At 34.7% G+C, this 16,234-nt stretch overlaps 1 protein-coding gene across 6 annotated transcripts in view; it reads right to left on the bottom strand.

Moving 5' to 3' along the window:
- Window positions 1-16,234, bottom strand: part of CDH12 (cadherin 12) — a 937,014-nt gene that overhangs the window by 143,741 nt on the left and 777,039 nt on the right. The gene's annotated exons all lie outside the window — the stretch shown is intronic.

Here is a 16,234-nt window from a genome sequence, read left to right as displayed (position 1 = left end):
TAATAACTATAATGGTTTAATGTAGGCATTTATTTCCGTTTTCATACAATTTTAAATATTCTATAAATCTTGTATTTTCATTCCTCCCTAATTCATAGTTCTTTCCTTAGTCATCATAGAAAAATGAGAATCTATGGAATTCTGGGTGTCCTTGACACACAGAAGATAATATCTAAGCTTGATCTTAAGTTTCTAATTTACTCGAAAAGTACATCAAACTTTTGGAAAGACTCTTAAGGCTCATTCCAATGTGGTTAGAAAGGTAAAACTATTAAAAGTAGTTTCGCTAAGATATTTCATTTTTCTGAGTCATTAAGAAAGGAAAAGTAAATTATTTAGGTTTTTAATTTTTTCCTCTGTAAAAGTAATTTATACATGCAAATCTCATTTGTTCCTCTTGAGGTTATTTTTTTTCTTAGAGAAATAGTAATATAATGATTTTTAGAAAGTCTTAATAATGATTATTAAGATTAGATTTTTAAAAAGAACCTAGACGCTGAAATAGTATTGAAGAGTACTCAGTATTCACTTACTATCAGTTTCTGAACTTATCTCTAAGTTATTTTTAATATATTTATTGATCAGAGGAAAGAAAAATGAAAGCAAATGGGTAGGTAAATATAAAAATACACTTATACCTTTATTTTAGACAATGTTTTTTGTTGAAGTATAATGCTTGAAAGGCTTAAGAAAGAAAGTGATTGTGTTTTCAAAATAGAAATAATGTTTCATACTTAGCTTCTCATTCTATCCATCATTTTTCTGCAGCTAAACGCTGTCAAGGAAGCCTACTGTTTCTTCCTCTATTATATAATCCAGAATCTGCTTAATCAGCTATCCCAGTTGAATAGCCAAATCACCTAAAATCAGGATAGTTCATTCTGGAAATCTCTAAGTTTATGCCTCCTTCTTTGACAGAACATCCAAGGCTACTGAATATGCAGGTGTAGCATCCATTGACTATTTTTTTTAAACAGAGATGTGTGATTGGGTTCAGTGCTGCTTCAGTTCATGAGAATAAAACAAGCCACCATTTAGATTAGGTCAATAAGGTTGCAGTAGGACAACCATTGTCCAAACTCTTGGCCTTACTTAGGACATGGAGGAATCAAAAACCAATTGAAAAATATAGAGAGATTTGAATTTGATTTGTGTATTATTGAGAGATTTATTCAACAAATATCTGCTGAGTCCCTCTTAGGTCCAAAAGAATATTAAACTCTGTGAAAAACAAAGCTTTTGTTTGTTTGTTTTGCATCTACTATCTAAAACCAGTGTATTGGTTAGCATGAAAATATTATCTCATCCAATTCTTTGAGGAGCTATTGTGAGAAAGTTATTTTACTCACATCTTATATCTGAAGTTGATATTGGGAGAGATTACATAAATTTGCCCAAGATCTTATAGCTAGTAAGAGCCAAAACAAAACTGAAATACAGATTCATGTAATTACACAACCCACATGGACTTCCAAAAATGCTACGCAGCCCTCAAAGAGCTTGCAGGATAGCCAGGGAGAAAATATAAGACAAGATGAAAAATGATTTAAGAGAGATATTTAAGAGTTATAATTTAGGAGTGAGATTACCTCTAACTGAGAGGATCAAAATCCTGGCTCAGCTGTATTTGAGCAGAATGCTTTATAGGACATACATATTTTCATCATAAGACCTAAATAGTCTGCTCAGAACACTTATCACTCCCAAAAGTGGGGGGAAAACAAAGAAACCAAAAATGATCCATAATCAGTGATATTTTATGTATATGTTACATGTCGGAAGATTTATCTCAGTTCTTGATGTGGCTCCAATATTTTAAATCTTCATTGACTGAAACAAATAAACCAAAAAATAATGAAGAAAACTTTATAAAGCCATTATGATGTCAACCCACTATCTCAACTGTAGTGAAGAAAGGAAAGAGTTTGTTACTGTTCTACAATATTGTGTCTGGAGATGAGTTTTAGAAAGAAAGAGGCAATCATATTTCAAATTTTGGCATTTAATGAGAAAGAGATAGCTTATACTAATATTTCTGTTTGATTTTTAATTTTACTCTGTATTCTGTTGCAGATGCTCATTGATCATAGTAATATTTTCATTATTTTTACGTGAATCAGTGCAATGATCTTCACATTAGAAAAGGAGAAGACTGTTTTCCTTTTTCGCTATTAAGGCAGGGAAATATACAATAGAATATGCTTTGGCTGAAGTTTTATTTGCAAGATACTGCAACTCTGAAGTAGACATTATGTAAAATGTTTATCTTTCTTTGACAGTTTCAGATGTTTCTCTCATATTCTTAGGGCTTCTTAGAGTTCCCACCGTTGGTTACTTTTATACTTGTAAATTGAAATTACTTTCAGTGCTAGACACTGAGTAGAAACTATTAAAATATCTTTAATTTCATATGTGATGAACTTATTAAGCTTTACAAGGAAAAAATTAGACTTTGGTATAGGCAAAATAGATTCCTGAATGACCTTTCAATGAAATGTTGGAGCCTTCAGAGGTTATCTGATCTTACGAGGTTTAGACGTTGTCTTTGGATTATTTTAAACAACTCTGATAATAGAAGTTAATTCAGAGAAAGACAGTAATGAAAATATTTCTTGTCCATAGAAATGCAAATTACTTATAGTTGCTGGAATGCAATTGATTATTGCCCTGTGGATAGACCAGATTTTCAAATTCATTTCAACATTCCTTTGCTGCGTACAAATTTATGCTTCTCGGATTTCTCCTTTATCCCAGTCATAACATCTTACTGGTTTCCCCTTCAATAATGAGATAAATAAAATCTTTAATGCTTGTTCATTTTAGCTCTGCATGAAAGTCATGAGTTTGCCTCTTTATTGAAAATATTCCTTTAATAACTTTAAGATGCATTTTTATATATAGTATGAAAATTTACACAACGTCATTTAAAAGAGACCTTCAAATCTTTCATTTTACTTTAAAATACACTTATCAAACTACGATTTAAAAAACTATTTCACTATTAATCATCATACACTGGAAAATTTTATTTATTCCAGTCTCCTACATGCATTTAAATACATATTGAGATTAAAGTAGTTTTAATTTCTTAGTAATATAATTCCTATCTAGATACTATAATAAGGTTATTTTATTCTAAAACATACCTTGTATCTAAAAATTCATTTTTCTTAGCAAAGTATTTGAAATCATTTTTGGTATAAATTATACCATCACATTGTCACTTATCTTAATTCAGGTGGGAATTACATGATTATCCAAATTAGAATTTTTAATAAATTCAATTCTGGTTATTTCATCACTGTTTATCAGTATCTCTATCATATATCCTATATATTTCTCAGTTTTACAAAGTCATATTGATAGAGAAACATCTAAGTTAGAAGTTTGAAAAATAAAAGTTTTACCTTATGCCTACCAGTAATGCAAGCATTACCTGTTGGCTCCTTTTAAATTGTAAAGCCCAATAAAATACCATTAAATCAGTATGATGATTACTACAAAGACAGAGGGATTGACAACAATTGCATTAAAATAATTTTTTAGTTACAAGGTTCTATTCTATTGAAAAAAATAAACTCGAAGTATTCTCAAATCAAGAAGAAAAATATTGTCTCCTGGTCACAGCTCCTTTTTCAAATGTAAGGGTGATTCTGTTTTAACTGGGCTTCATGTCCTGGATAGCAACATTTTACACAGCTTAGCTATTTCTGCACAGTCACTTTTCTGTTGCAATGGCGTATGCTAAAATGTTGGATCACATTTACTTACAGGATTCGTTAAATTACAAAATATTCCTTACCAAAACACAAAGATGCAAGAGGGTGATTTAGTTGTAAAGTTGTAAGCCTGTTCTTTACATTCTTTCTTTCTTTTTCATATTTGCACCCAAAAACAAACATGTTAATAACGCTTCAATTCCACTCAAGATGTGCCATTATTTCATAAGCTATTTTCCCCCTTCTTCATGCAAATTCTTCTTAGTTTCGCTTAGCAAAACTGTCAGGTTTCCCCAATTGACCTCAAATTTCCACGTGTGCTCAACATAGCCATTTGCAGTATTTATGCTCACCACTAGATGTCACCACTCTCTTCGCAAAAGCAAACACAGATGGACTATTCACGGAGAAAGAGAAATTCGTAATTTATTAAATCTAAAAGTGAACACTATCTGTGAGGGAGCATTCGGATGCATTAAAATTTTAATTAGTATTATATTTCCTATTTAAAGTTCATTATGAGCCTATCGCATGAGGATTAAGCATTGACAAATATTCTCGTTGTCAGAGTTTTAACGTTAGGGCTTCTGAATGACTACCCAACAAATATTTAAGGAAAGAAAAGTCGTATATGTACTACCATGTTGATGCTCCCAATGAGAATATTAAGGCAAACATCCTCATATCCATTCTGTAAGAAGTAAATGAGAAAATATTGAACATGGTTTATTCATTTTACTTGTTTATCATTTCTCTTTTAGTAATATTATTATATATTATTTAAAACATATAATTATCGATACATACATCACACATTGACTGCAAGGCCTTCAGAATATTGTATAAGGCATTCACTCATTCACTCATTCGTCCATTCATTCAACAAATATTTGTTGAGACCAACAGTGTCCAAGCATCCTTTTAAACACGATACACCAATGAATAAAGAAAAATCAGACAAATGCCCCAGCCCTGCTGGAGTGTACATGCTGGTGGACATGTTAAAAATCTTATCAATTACAATAAATAGAGGATTTTGACTGAAAGAGAGTGGCTTGTCTCTGAAGTCAGATATCTTAGTTCCATCAGATTTTTAAAGTTTTAGAAGAACAGAAGTTACTTTTAGTAACTCTGGAACTGCCTATCAACAATCCCCAAAGTCAAGGAAGCCTTTTCGTGACTTCGCACAAGAAGCCATTAGAGATACGATGTGGCATCTTAGGAAGTTATCGTCATAGGTTTGAAGTGTGGTGTCTTCGCTGCTCTAATTTTATCTCATTTTTCTGAGCCTCCAACAGTCCAAAAGCATGTAAGAAAGAAACTGGATAAAACAGGAATAGCAATAAGGCAAATAAAGAGGATCATGGATGTTTAGATAGTCAAATTTGCTTCAGCAAAGGAAAACCTCCTCTGCAGCAGATGCTTGCAAACTGCAAATTTTTCCTCATTCTACATCTGCTGCTCACAATTTAGGATGCAGTTACATATAGAAAACCTTTTCCTCTAAAGCATTAAAATTGTCATCTCTCTTCTGTGTCTGTCCTTGAAGGACATAAAGTTGATCAACAGCATTTTTGTTGAGAAGTTTATTCTTGGGAACTGGGAAAAATAAAGAAAAGAAATTTTAAAAGGCACAAGGCATGATAGCCCACAGTTTAGAAGTACAGAATTATACGGCTTTGAGTTCTACTATCGTAAATTCTTTTTTTAAACCTTGAAATCATAAACGAGATAAAATTTTAGGGAATTAGCATTATCCATGTACTTGCCATGACGTCAAGATAAGTTTAGCAAGAATGATCCTGCATTTCGTCCATCTGGTAATGTTTCCTTTATTCCCATAGGGAAGTGGATGTTCTCTTTTTTGAATTAAACTTAGTTCCTCTTAAAGCAATTTCCCTCTCTGTCTTCCTTTATTTGCTACTGAGGGACATTCTGTTCTTTGCAACCAGAACTGTATGAGGCCAGAAGCAAGCGTTAGAGACCATTACCATCTCATCCGTGAAGCTCCTGTTTGAATGAGTTAAAGCAGCCTCTGTGAGTCCCAGCAAAGTGTGCTGGGGTCAGCCCAGTCACCAGATGGAAAAGAAAGATGAGGCTTTCTGTTCTCTACACCTCAGTCTTGCCACTTCCTTTTTCTTTTTTAGATATGATGGGGTAAAAAAATCTGCCACTACGAATTTCCCTCTGTGCAGCATGAACTGAAAATCTATTATTTGTGCATTCTGCTGACTTCAAAATAAACAAAATATATCTCAGAAACCTCGAGGCCATCAAGGAGAGATATGGAACCATTTCCCTGTATAAACTGTTGGCTTTCTTTCCATTGTCATCTGCTAATTTTAAAATGCTCACTTATCTGCATCTCCTCAGACTAACTCATTGGCAAAGTCTCAAGTTGTTTCTAAACAGCAAGGGAAAAGCACAAGAGTCTTTTCATATAATATATAAATGCCAAGCTGGTTACAGTAATTTCTTGTATCCTGGGGGTGCCCAAATTGACCGACAACTTGATTGAATAAGAGAGAAAAGTCTCTGTGATGTGTACTCCCTGAGTAGCCACTGATTATTTACTGCATTTAGTATCATCTTCCCATAGTTCGGAAATAGCTTACCCAAGTCCCAGAGGAAATATTATCAGCAAACTGAAAATTCTTTAGAAGTGTCTATTTGTGCATTTCATCCCTTATTCACAAGAAAAACATCATAGAAGATTATCATAGAATTTCAGAGTACAGGATCTGTAAGAGGCATCTAAGAGCCAGTGAATGAGTTTATGCTACAGGATTACTTCCAGGAAAAATGAGAAATCTCGTTTAGAATACTTTCAGGCAAACCTTGCTTCTTAAAGTCTAAAATTATTTCTCTTCCAGAAATGAGGAATGATCAGCCATCAAATCTACATCTGCTTACCAAAAAGAGGATTGAATAGGCAGATGCATGTGCTAATATCAGAACTTTCTTATAATATGTAGTCAAGAGTTCTTAATACTGCATAAGGTTCAATTCTCTCTCACAAGAAACTTTTCAGGTAAAGGTAGAAGATAAGATGTTATTAAACAACGTATTTTAAATTGAATGTCATCGCCTAGGAGGCTCACTCAGATTCAGATCGCTGACAGAGATACTGATTTACCAGAAAAAAGAAATGTAAATGTTACTATATCCTTCTTTCAGATGCTCAAAAACTACCTGCAATCCACCCTACCTTCCTCCTTCTTTTTTAAAAGCCACTTATGTGCTTCCAGAGAGCATAAAGGAATAGCAAACCTTGCTAGATTCTCCCATCTTCTTATGGCATCTTTTTTCTCTGCCAAGCCACGTCTATTGACTACTTACCCTCCAATATCTTGCCTCTGTCATGGTCCTCTCTTTCTCTATAGTACAGCTAGGTTATGTTATGATGTGTGAATAACTAGGGAATTTTAAAATAGGAAAAGACATTCCAAGTAGTCTAATTCAAATTTCTACCCAATGCAAGAATCCTTTGTTTAAGGTGTTTGAGAAGCCATCTCCAGCATTTGCATGAACACTTTAACAAGTTTTTTTAGATAGATAGATGGATGATAGATAGATAGACAGAGATAGAGATTACATATATTATTACATATATAATCACCATATATAATTCACTCTTATTGAATCCCTCTCAGTGTTATTTATTAATTACACTGAACTGAGATCTTCTCCCAATTTACAACCCTACCTTCACCCCTCCTTCAGCTCTCTTTTCACCCCCAAGAGTAGCTTCCTTCTAACCTTCCTAGTAGACTTTGTTTTGTCTCCCAAAGCAAAACTAAATTGTGCAGTCTTCCTTCCAGCTCTTTACACACCTGAAGCCAGCTTTTATATCTTCTCGTGCTCCTTATGTCTTCTGTTACCTATAATTGTTTCTGATTTCTTTAGTGATTCTGTAGAGACTATACAGCAGTCCTTCTAGAACAACCATGCCTAAAAGTCTTTTGTTGTTTAACATTTGACAATTCTAGTATTATTTTTTTTCTATAAGTTTAGGGTGCTACTTCAAAGGAGATCTTATAAGTCATAGAGATATTTGGTATAATTTTTAGCCTTTGCAATGCTTCTTGCTTTCTATGAAAGCATTTCTCAGGCTTGGGTAGGGTTTTAGATCAGTTGTATTTTTTTTTAAATCACCATTGACGTAGGTGAATCAAAGTTTCTCTTCTACAGAATTGAAGCTTGTGGTTGATTGTTGGAACATGCAGATATGCTATGAGCAGTCATGATATATTAGACGTACATTGTATTCACAGTGCAGAAAGTTGAGAGCTTTGCATTGCCAGAGAAGAATTAGCCTATAGTCTTCTTCCTCTCTGTACTAATTTACTTTTCTCATTTAAAGCAATCAATGCTCAAACTGTAATAACTTCACTAACGCTATTGCTGATTCAAACTTTGAAACAGGAAAACTAACAGTTGCAACTACAGTCACCGGGTGCTTTTCTCCTGTGAACTGGGGGAGAAATAGTAAGACAGTAAGAACGAATGAAGGGGAGGATGATGTGTTCAACTGTTAGCTGTTCAGGTACTACCTGCAATCCTTTCTTATTTCTAGAAAGTCTCAAAACTTAAAGTGGCAGAAACAACTTTCATTGTTTGATTCATCCCACTGTTGTCCTTAACCCATATTCTGTCTCTTATGTGGTTATTTCAGAAAGTTGGAAGACAGTTCCCTTTAAGTGATATTACTGTCAGACAATGCAAGGACTTAATAGCTTTCTCTTATGTGACTTAAGTTTGAGGCTTATGTGAAAATTTTGCTTTGAATACTTATTATCAACAATTATTCAAATGTAGCCATATGTTACATATACTTTCCTAAGGCTATTTATTCTTAGAATTTTCAGTTGATACTAGAAATAATTATATTATTTAGAAATCTATACTCACTATGTTACAGTTTACTAATGCTTTTTCCTGGCTGAGATAATCAATTAGAACTATCATATACAATAGTTTATGTCAATGTTGTCTTCGTGAGGAATACTACATACTTAATTTAATCAATAATTCAGTTATCCTTTGCTCTGTATGAAGAAACTGAAAACAAAACACAAAGAACAAGCAAAACAAAGAGGAAAAATTTGAAAAAACAAAGAGAACAAACTGGGTTACAGCATTACCACAGAAACACAGATTGGAGGATCAAATCCTGAATGTTCCTGAGGCCACATTCACCTTGCTTTAGTATATGTGGAGTCTTCCTGCAAATCTCAATCCATATTACAGCTGTGTCCCTTGTGGGAAAAAAAAGACAATTGAAAAGAAACTCCTGAGTACATGCAACGGTGGCTCTAAAGGAAACTGCCTTTCAAGTTGTCTCTGAAACATTGTATTTCTGCAACATTTGATTAAATAGACACTTTTATCATTTAAGTGAAATAACAGAAAACGAGATAAGCCTCTAATTATAGTGACAATAACATTCTGGTGTAATACGATTTGTGCCTGTAGTATTGATATGAATGCCTGAGTGTGACTCTTGAATTCATCGATGAGTATTTTTCCATCAAAACCCATGGAATATTTTTTTTTAAAAGATTTTATTTTTTCCTTTTTCTCCCCAAAGCCCCTCAGTACATAGCTGTATATTCTTCGTTGTGGGTCCTTCTAGTTGTGGCATGTGGGACGCTGCCTCAGCGTGGTCTGACGAGCAGTGCCATGTCCGCGCCCAGGATTCGAACCGACGAAACACTGGGCCGCCTGCAGCGGAGCGCGCAAACTTAACCACTCGGCCACGGGGCCAGCCCCACCCATGGAATATTTTTTAACTAAGTGCCACATATGGTCAAAACTAAAAGTACTGTGTGACATTTTAATAGAAGCTACTCCCGTCACATAAAGTGACATATTCAGTTATAAGAAATATTTCCATGTCTTTATTCATTGGAACCAATTTGGTTCTTCGATTAGCCTTTTCTGTGCATACTTTGCATTCCTTCAGCTAAATTTAGATGTAAGAACTATAAGCATCAGTTCAGTCACCTATATGCAACAGTGGATACTTTTTATATCACTAGGCATTAGTCCCCAATATTTAATGTTTAATTAATAACAGGAAGGATACACACACAGTGAGACCCAGGACTGTAGCAAAGGCAGGCCAGGAAGCACATACAGAACTCTTGAAAGTAGACTGTTATATCCTACTGATTTTCTATTTCGTTTTTTGGATGTGAATTATGACTCCAATAATATACTTTTGGTGAAAAAAAGAAATGATTTCTGGCATCTTGTGGGGGAGGATCAGAAGAGGTTTTAAATTATATTTTGTCATGAAAATACACATCTTGTCATCTTTCTTTAGATGTTAGAGTCTTTCATCTCACTTGAAAGTTCAGATTGATCTGTAACCTTTTTTTGAAAAAAAAAAAACATCATATGTCAGACACTTTGATGTGTTGTGCATATTTTGGCTCAGGAAGCTACAAGGCTTCTTGCGGACCATAACTGAGAAATGCAAATTGAATTTCACACACTATCCACTGACCTTAGGATGGTGTTGGAGTGCCCTGGGAATCAGACTGCCCTACTTTGGGCTGCCCTAGGCAACTCAATGACGTAATTGTTGATGTGGCTTAAATTCTGCAGTTGAGGTTTACACAGACAAGATGTCCTTCTTCAACTTACAGCCTTTGATGGATATTTTCAGAAGGAACCTTGAAGTGTTGACTAGAACCAATGAACATTTTAGTCCAGTTTCCAAAAAATGCCAAATGCCAAACTCTCCTCCCCTCCCCTTTCTCAGTGTGATTTTCCTTAGGTACCAATATCTTTTAGGCAAGGCCATTCCAACAACTAACTTTACTGGCATCTGGGAATGTGCCAGCTTTATGGCTTGAGAAGTCAAATGAAATCTTGAAGGCAGGACTAATAACAAAAAGCATTTTATTTATCCCAACATTTAAGTTACCCCCTTGATGCTCTGACTCAGGGTTTGATATCCCTGGTTCCATGGAAAGGGGCAAGGGAAGAGAGGACTTGCTTGAATGATGTCCTTGAATAAGCAAAAGTGAGTGGAAATCAACATGTGAGTGGAGGGGTTGGCCTTCACGCATAGTAGTAGGAGTGAAGGCAAAGTATATGTGCACAGATATGGTGACAGTCGTAGAAGTGATGAAGGATATTCTCTTCTGACTGCTTTTATTTTCTCAAGAAAAAATGAACTAGAACATCAATTGAAAGAAAGTATGGAAGAGAAGTTGTTGGAGTTTTGAGGAAACAGCATAACATATGAGGAAGATTTTCTAGACTAGTGGCAGACTGAATGAATAAGCGGAATTTTGTAGGATAGCCAAGAAGCAGGTGGGACCACTTGGAGTTTGTGGTCATGGCAGACAAGTCGGCATGGCCGTATATTTCTTCCAGCCACATTGCACTGTCACAATTGCAGGCAAGGAGTAAGCAGAGAGGTGGGTTAACCAGAGTCAGGGCAGAGAACTTAAAGTTGTATGCAAGAGAGTCATGATAACAATCAACTATAAAATTTCAGATGGGCAAGAAAGGATGGAAAGCCTTGGATGGGAAGGAGTAAATGTAAAAAGATATTATAATAAATGAATAACAAGGTTCCAGTGGGTGGGGGGACAGGGGGCAGGAATTACTGGAATTGTATTACTAGAGGGAAAAAACTGGAAAGATGTGATCAGGGATTGAGATGCTTGAAATTGAAGCAATGGAGATTACCATTACCGGAAACATTAATGAGGATGATGAAAACACTTGACTATACCATAAGAGTGAGTGACTACAGTAATTAAATGACAAAATCATTATGCGTGTGTGCACGTGTGTAGGAGTATAGGTGTGTAGGTGTGTGATGTGTGTCAGAGAGAGAGAAAAAGAGAAAGTCCAAGGAAATGAGAAAATGAGGCTAGAGATTTAGGATGATAATGTATTATCTTTATGAATATTGAAATCACCAAGAATTATGACATGAGTAATACTGGAGAGAGACTAACAATGGGCTATGTCTATTTCAAGAAGATTTAGGGAAAGAAGAAGAATGATCCAGAAATGACAGCAAGGAGAATGAAACACTCATTCTCCCCTCCAGAGTTTCTAGCACAAAGGCTGCAGGGAAAAAAAATCAGCCATCTTTTGAGAAGAATTTTCGAGGAAGAACTGTTCTCAAGGAAGACGCTAGAGTTGGTTTGAGCAAGAAGATGAAGAAAGTAAGAGATAACAGATTGAGGACATATGGGACTTTGCTTATGATGAATCATATCCTCTGAAGAGCATTCTAGACAGATGTCAAGAGTTGGAGAAGGATGGGACATGGAGGCAGGAGAGGGGCTATGCAGTGCTCCATGGGGATTAGAGTTCATTGACCACTTGTGTCCCTCTTCTTGAAAATGTATGCTCATGTCTTTTGTTAATTTTATCAAGAGCTTTTTAAAATACCATATATACTAATTCTTAATTGAGTCATGCATATTTACTTTGGCATCCTTCATTTCCTTGCTAATAAACTGATTAATGCCATTGGATATTTTGTGTTTCCAATGCAATCTTACCAGTCTTTTGAATAATCCAGAAAATGGCAAAATCCATATTCCATCTTGTATTTTTGGTGATTTATAACAATTGTATAAATTATTCCTTCAATTTTTATGTTCTTTCTCTCAAAGCAGACACATTTTCTTGGCTCTTTAAACATTCTTGATTTTTCTCCTTCATTCTTTGCTGATCCATAGATTATAATATGGATCATACTAGAAAAGTCAGAATTCACTCTCCCTGCATAGATTTTCAATATCGGTGGGAAAAACAAGGAGATTTATGATAATGAGAGCACTCCTAGAAAATGAAGGGGAAGTGGGAAGCCATAGAGATATTCAAAATTGGGCTGTAGGAAGGGTTTTTTTTTTTTTTTTTTTAAATATTTTCACTTCCAAGTCAACATCAACAATATGAAATCAAGTAGCTGTCTTTGTGGTCTTGAAATGGGAAAAGGGTTTCTGTGTTTGGAAAACAAAATGCCCTTTTAACTTGTGAAAATTGACTGTATATAATTTTTTCTCTCTCCTAGTTAAAAAAGACTTTTAAGATACAAGGAGATAAAACATTTCCATTCCAGGATGTAGTGACACGGTGATTATGTGCAAAATCTATGTTAGGGAAGAAAATATCACATAGTGATAAGTATCTTTTTGTAACATACATCTTATTCTCCAACTAGCCAGGAAGCAAATGGCATGTTAATGAGAACTTAAGCAGGGTCGGGGGATAGGAGTGGTGAGGGCAGGAGAGAGTGGAAGAGAGACAGAAATATTGATTAGAGTCCATTAATGATTCCAAGACATTACATCCCTTCCTTCTTTCTTCATTTTTCCTTCTTATCATGTCCTTGATTCCTACTTTCCTTCACTCTCCTTTTCTCTACTGTTCTTTTCCTAAGCTTATGTGGGGCAGTGAAGGATTTGGATTATTTTTCTTGTGGTGGCACATAGAGAATATTCCAATACAAGCATGTATTACTCTTATAATCAGAATGAATAAAAGCTTAATTTTGAGTCGCACAGAGGATATTTGAAAGACAGGAAAACTGAATATTTTCAGGCCAATATCATTTGTTTTCTTGATAAGTCCTCATGAGCCAATATGACTGATGATATTGCCTTCACTTGACCTGAAAAGTTCCACAGCCCAAAATGCTGCCCTGAAATTCTACCCTGATTCGTTCATGTTAAATACCAAATAGTTTTCTTCGGGGCAATACAACTCAATTCACTGATGTTTTAGTGTTCATTAATGACATCGGAAATTCTACCAGTTAGTTAATGACATAATAAATATGGGAAATATTTGTGGTTTAGTAGAAACAGCATCTCAAATCACTGATTTAATGAGGGGAGAGTGGGAAAGGAAGAGAACAGGCTGTAGTGAGCTGTGAGGGCACTGGGTTCTTGTGTTTGGAGCAAGAAAAGGGACCTTAAAAGGAATTGAGTCGCGATTCTGAGTGGAGAGGATAGTTCAATGCTTAATTGTTCGACTCTGATACCAGATTGGTGGCATTACTGCTTGCAAGTTACATTTGCTAAGGAACGTTTTTTAAGTCTCACTTTTCCAAGTTTAAAATGCAGCGAGTGATTATATTTACCTGAAAGTTTTTATACAAGATGGGATCATAGTGATCCTACATCTTGGTTTGTCAGGTTTGTAAATCCTGCTTTACAGCCATTTCCCATCATCCCATCTAGCTGACATTTGTCCTAGATCAAAATATCCAAATTTGGAAGACACGTTATAAGGCTGTCCTGAATATAACCTATTTGTTGAAATTTAGCACATTGTCTGGCTCTTTATAAATACTCAATAAATGGTGGTCATTATTATTAGGATAATAACTCCCAGTTCTACCACATTCCTTGTTGTCTGCTACTGGGACATTATACAATTTCTTCCAGCCTCAGTGTCTTCCCCCACAGAGTAAGAATATAGTATAGTAGGGATAAACATGCAGTTGCTAGGATGAGGGAAATAATGTGTAGATTAACAGCTTTGCACAGTAAAAAGAACATATAAAGTTCCTGATAATTGTAATTTTAGTCGTTAATAATAACTTCATTTTTATTATGAAAAAAAATGTCTCAAGTGAACTATGTATTAATTAAGATAGACCCAAACAAGTGGATTATTGAAGTACATTCCATAACCAATAGCCTAAAGGGGATTTTAAAAGGATTTTTGAAGATCATGGAGAGCTAAGGAAAATGGGTATGCCGCGAAAGATCTTGAGCTATAAATATGTAGTGTGCTTGGCATTAATTTTAATACATGAGCATATTTTCTGTGAAGTAACTTTTAGCTGGAGCATTTAGATGTCTAAGTGGCTCACTCCATCCATAGACCCTGCATCTTTACTGCTAGAACAGGACATCTTATTAGTATTCCAGAGCATACGATCCAACAATTTACAGTATTCAAAGCCTGTGAAAATTGTGAGAATATTGAAAGTTGTGAGAGAGAAAAAAAAAGGCTAAGAAAAAAAAAAAGATGAGTATTTCCTTCACACTTGTTCCCAGCTGGGATTACAGCTGCTTGATTCATACCATCTGGGAGTGTCTAATTAGAAACTACCTAGAATAGGCTTTTAAAGAAGTAATTTGAGAATAAACTTAACATCAGCGGCAGTTCAGATCCCAGAGGGCTAGAAGTTAAGGTTGCAGGAACTACTGGATCAATGAACAAAAGAAATAGTCACTAATCACTGTGCTTGAACAATGTTATTCCTGAAAGGAGCAAAATGCCACTTGTTTCTTCAATGCATAATAACTCTGCCGGAGACTGACTTACCTTTAGGTTAGTGAATAAAATAAGATACAAAAGCTATGCACATTAGACTCTTGGATAAACTCACTGCTACCTTGTGGCTTAAGTTGTCTTCCAATTTTAAATCCAATTTTTTAAAGACAATAATACATCTAAATCCAAACAAACTGCTCTTTAGACTATCAAAGAATTTGGCCAACTATGATCATGTTTCTATCCTCAAACTTTTTCTTGGTTTCTCTACTAAGACTAGCCTTTCAGGAAAAATACAATGGCATTTTTTTCCTGTTTAACCTAATTAATAAATATTTCATTTACCAGTCAGATTGGTTTAGATGTGAAGGTGTTATGGAGATTTTTCAAAATCAGAATAACGCTGCCATAGCACAAATGATCAGCACTTGAAATGTGCATCTTGGGAATGATGAAAGAATTGTTTTTTAACTCTTCAATTTTGGAGTCATTGGATTTTTACTAGTTGTATTGATGTCTATTATCTATCAACAGTGTTGAGTTTTACAAAACAATACTAGCACACTGTATACAAATATAGGAACAAATAGGGAAAGCATAAAAATAAATTTTCTTTTTCATCATAATATAACAGTAATTTTTATTTGAAGTGTTGGGAATTAAGAATATTTTATATTTTTATCACATATGATTTGCACCAGCAAAACTATCTAGTAAATAGGACTTCAGGCTGAATCATAATAAAAATGAAGTCTAGAGACTTCTAGACTACAGAAAATTGTAGTCTTAATATTCATTTTTCTATTACTTAGCCAAATTAGCAACAAACTTCAATGTTTCACTGTCTCCATTTTCTCCCCTGAAAAATGAAATAATAACTCCATCTCTGGATAAAGAAACACTTTCAGTGTGTAGGTAAATATACAAATATAAAATATTATTGCTATTAAAATCCAAATTGTGGAGTGAAATAATCAATTATTTCATTTTGGGATAAAAAATATCCACCGTTCTCTGTGAAGGGAACTCTGACGTAATAAAGTTTGAAACATCCAGAACTTTGCGATTTCTTGCCGTTTCTTTTCTAACCCCTGAGTGTGGGTTAAAAATACTCATACAACAAAACTCTTAATTTCCTTATCATTATATCTAGTATATTGCCAGAGCTATTTTCAATTTTAGGGAAAAACACGTAAAAGCGTAGATTCAACATTATCAGACCATCATCAATCTTCATTAAGTAAAGT

This window comes from Equus caballus, chromosome 21 (genome assembly GCF_041296265.1).
Source record: "Equus caballus isolate H_3958 breed thoroughbred chromosome 21, TB-T2T, whole genome shotgun sequence".
Lineage (NCBI taxonomy): Eukaryota > Metazoa > Chordata > Mammalia > Perissodactyla > Equidae > Equus > Equus caballus.
This window is presented reverse-complemented; position numbering and strand designations above follow the sequence as displayed.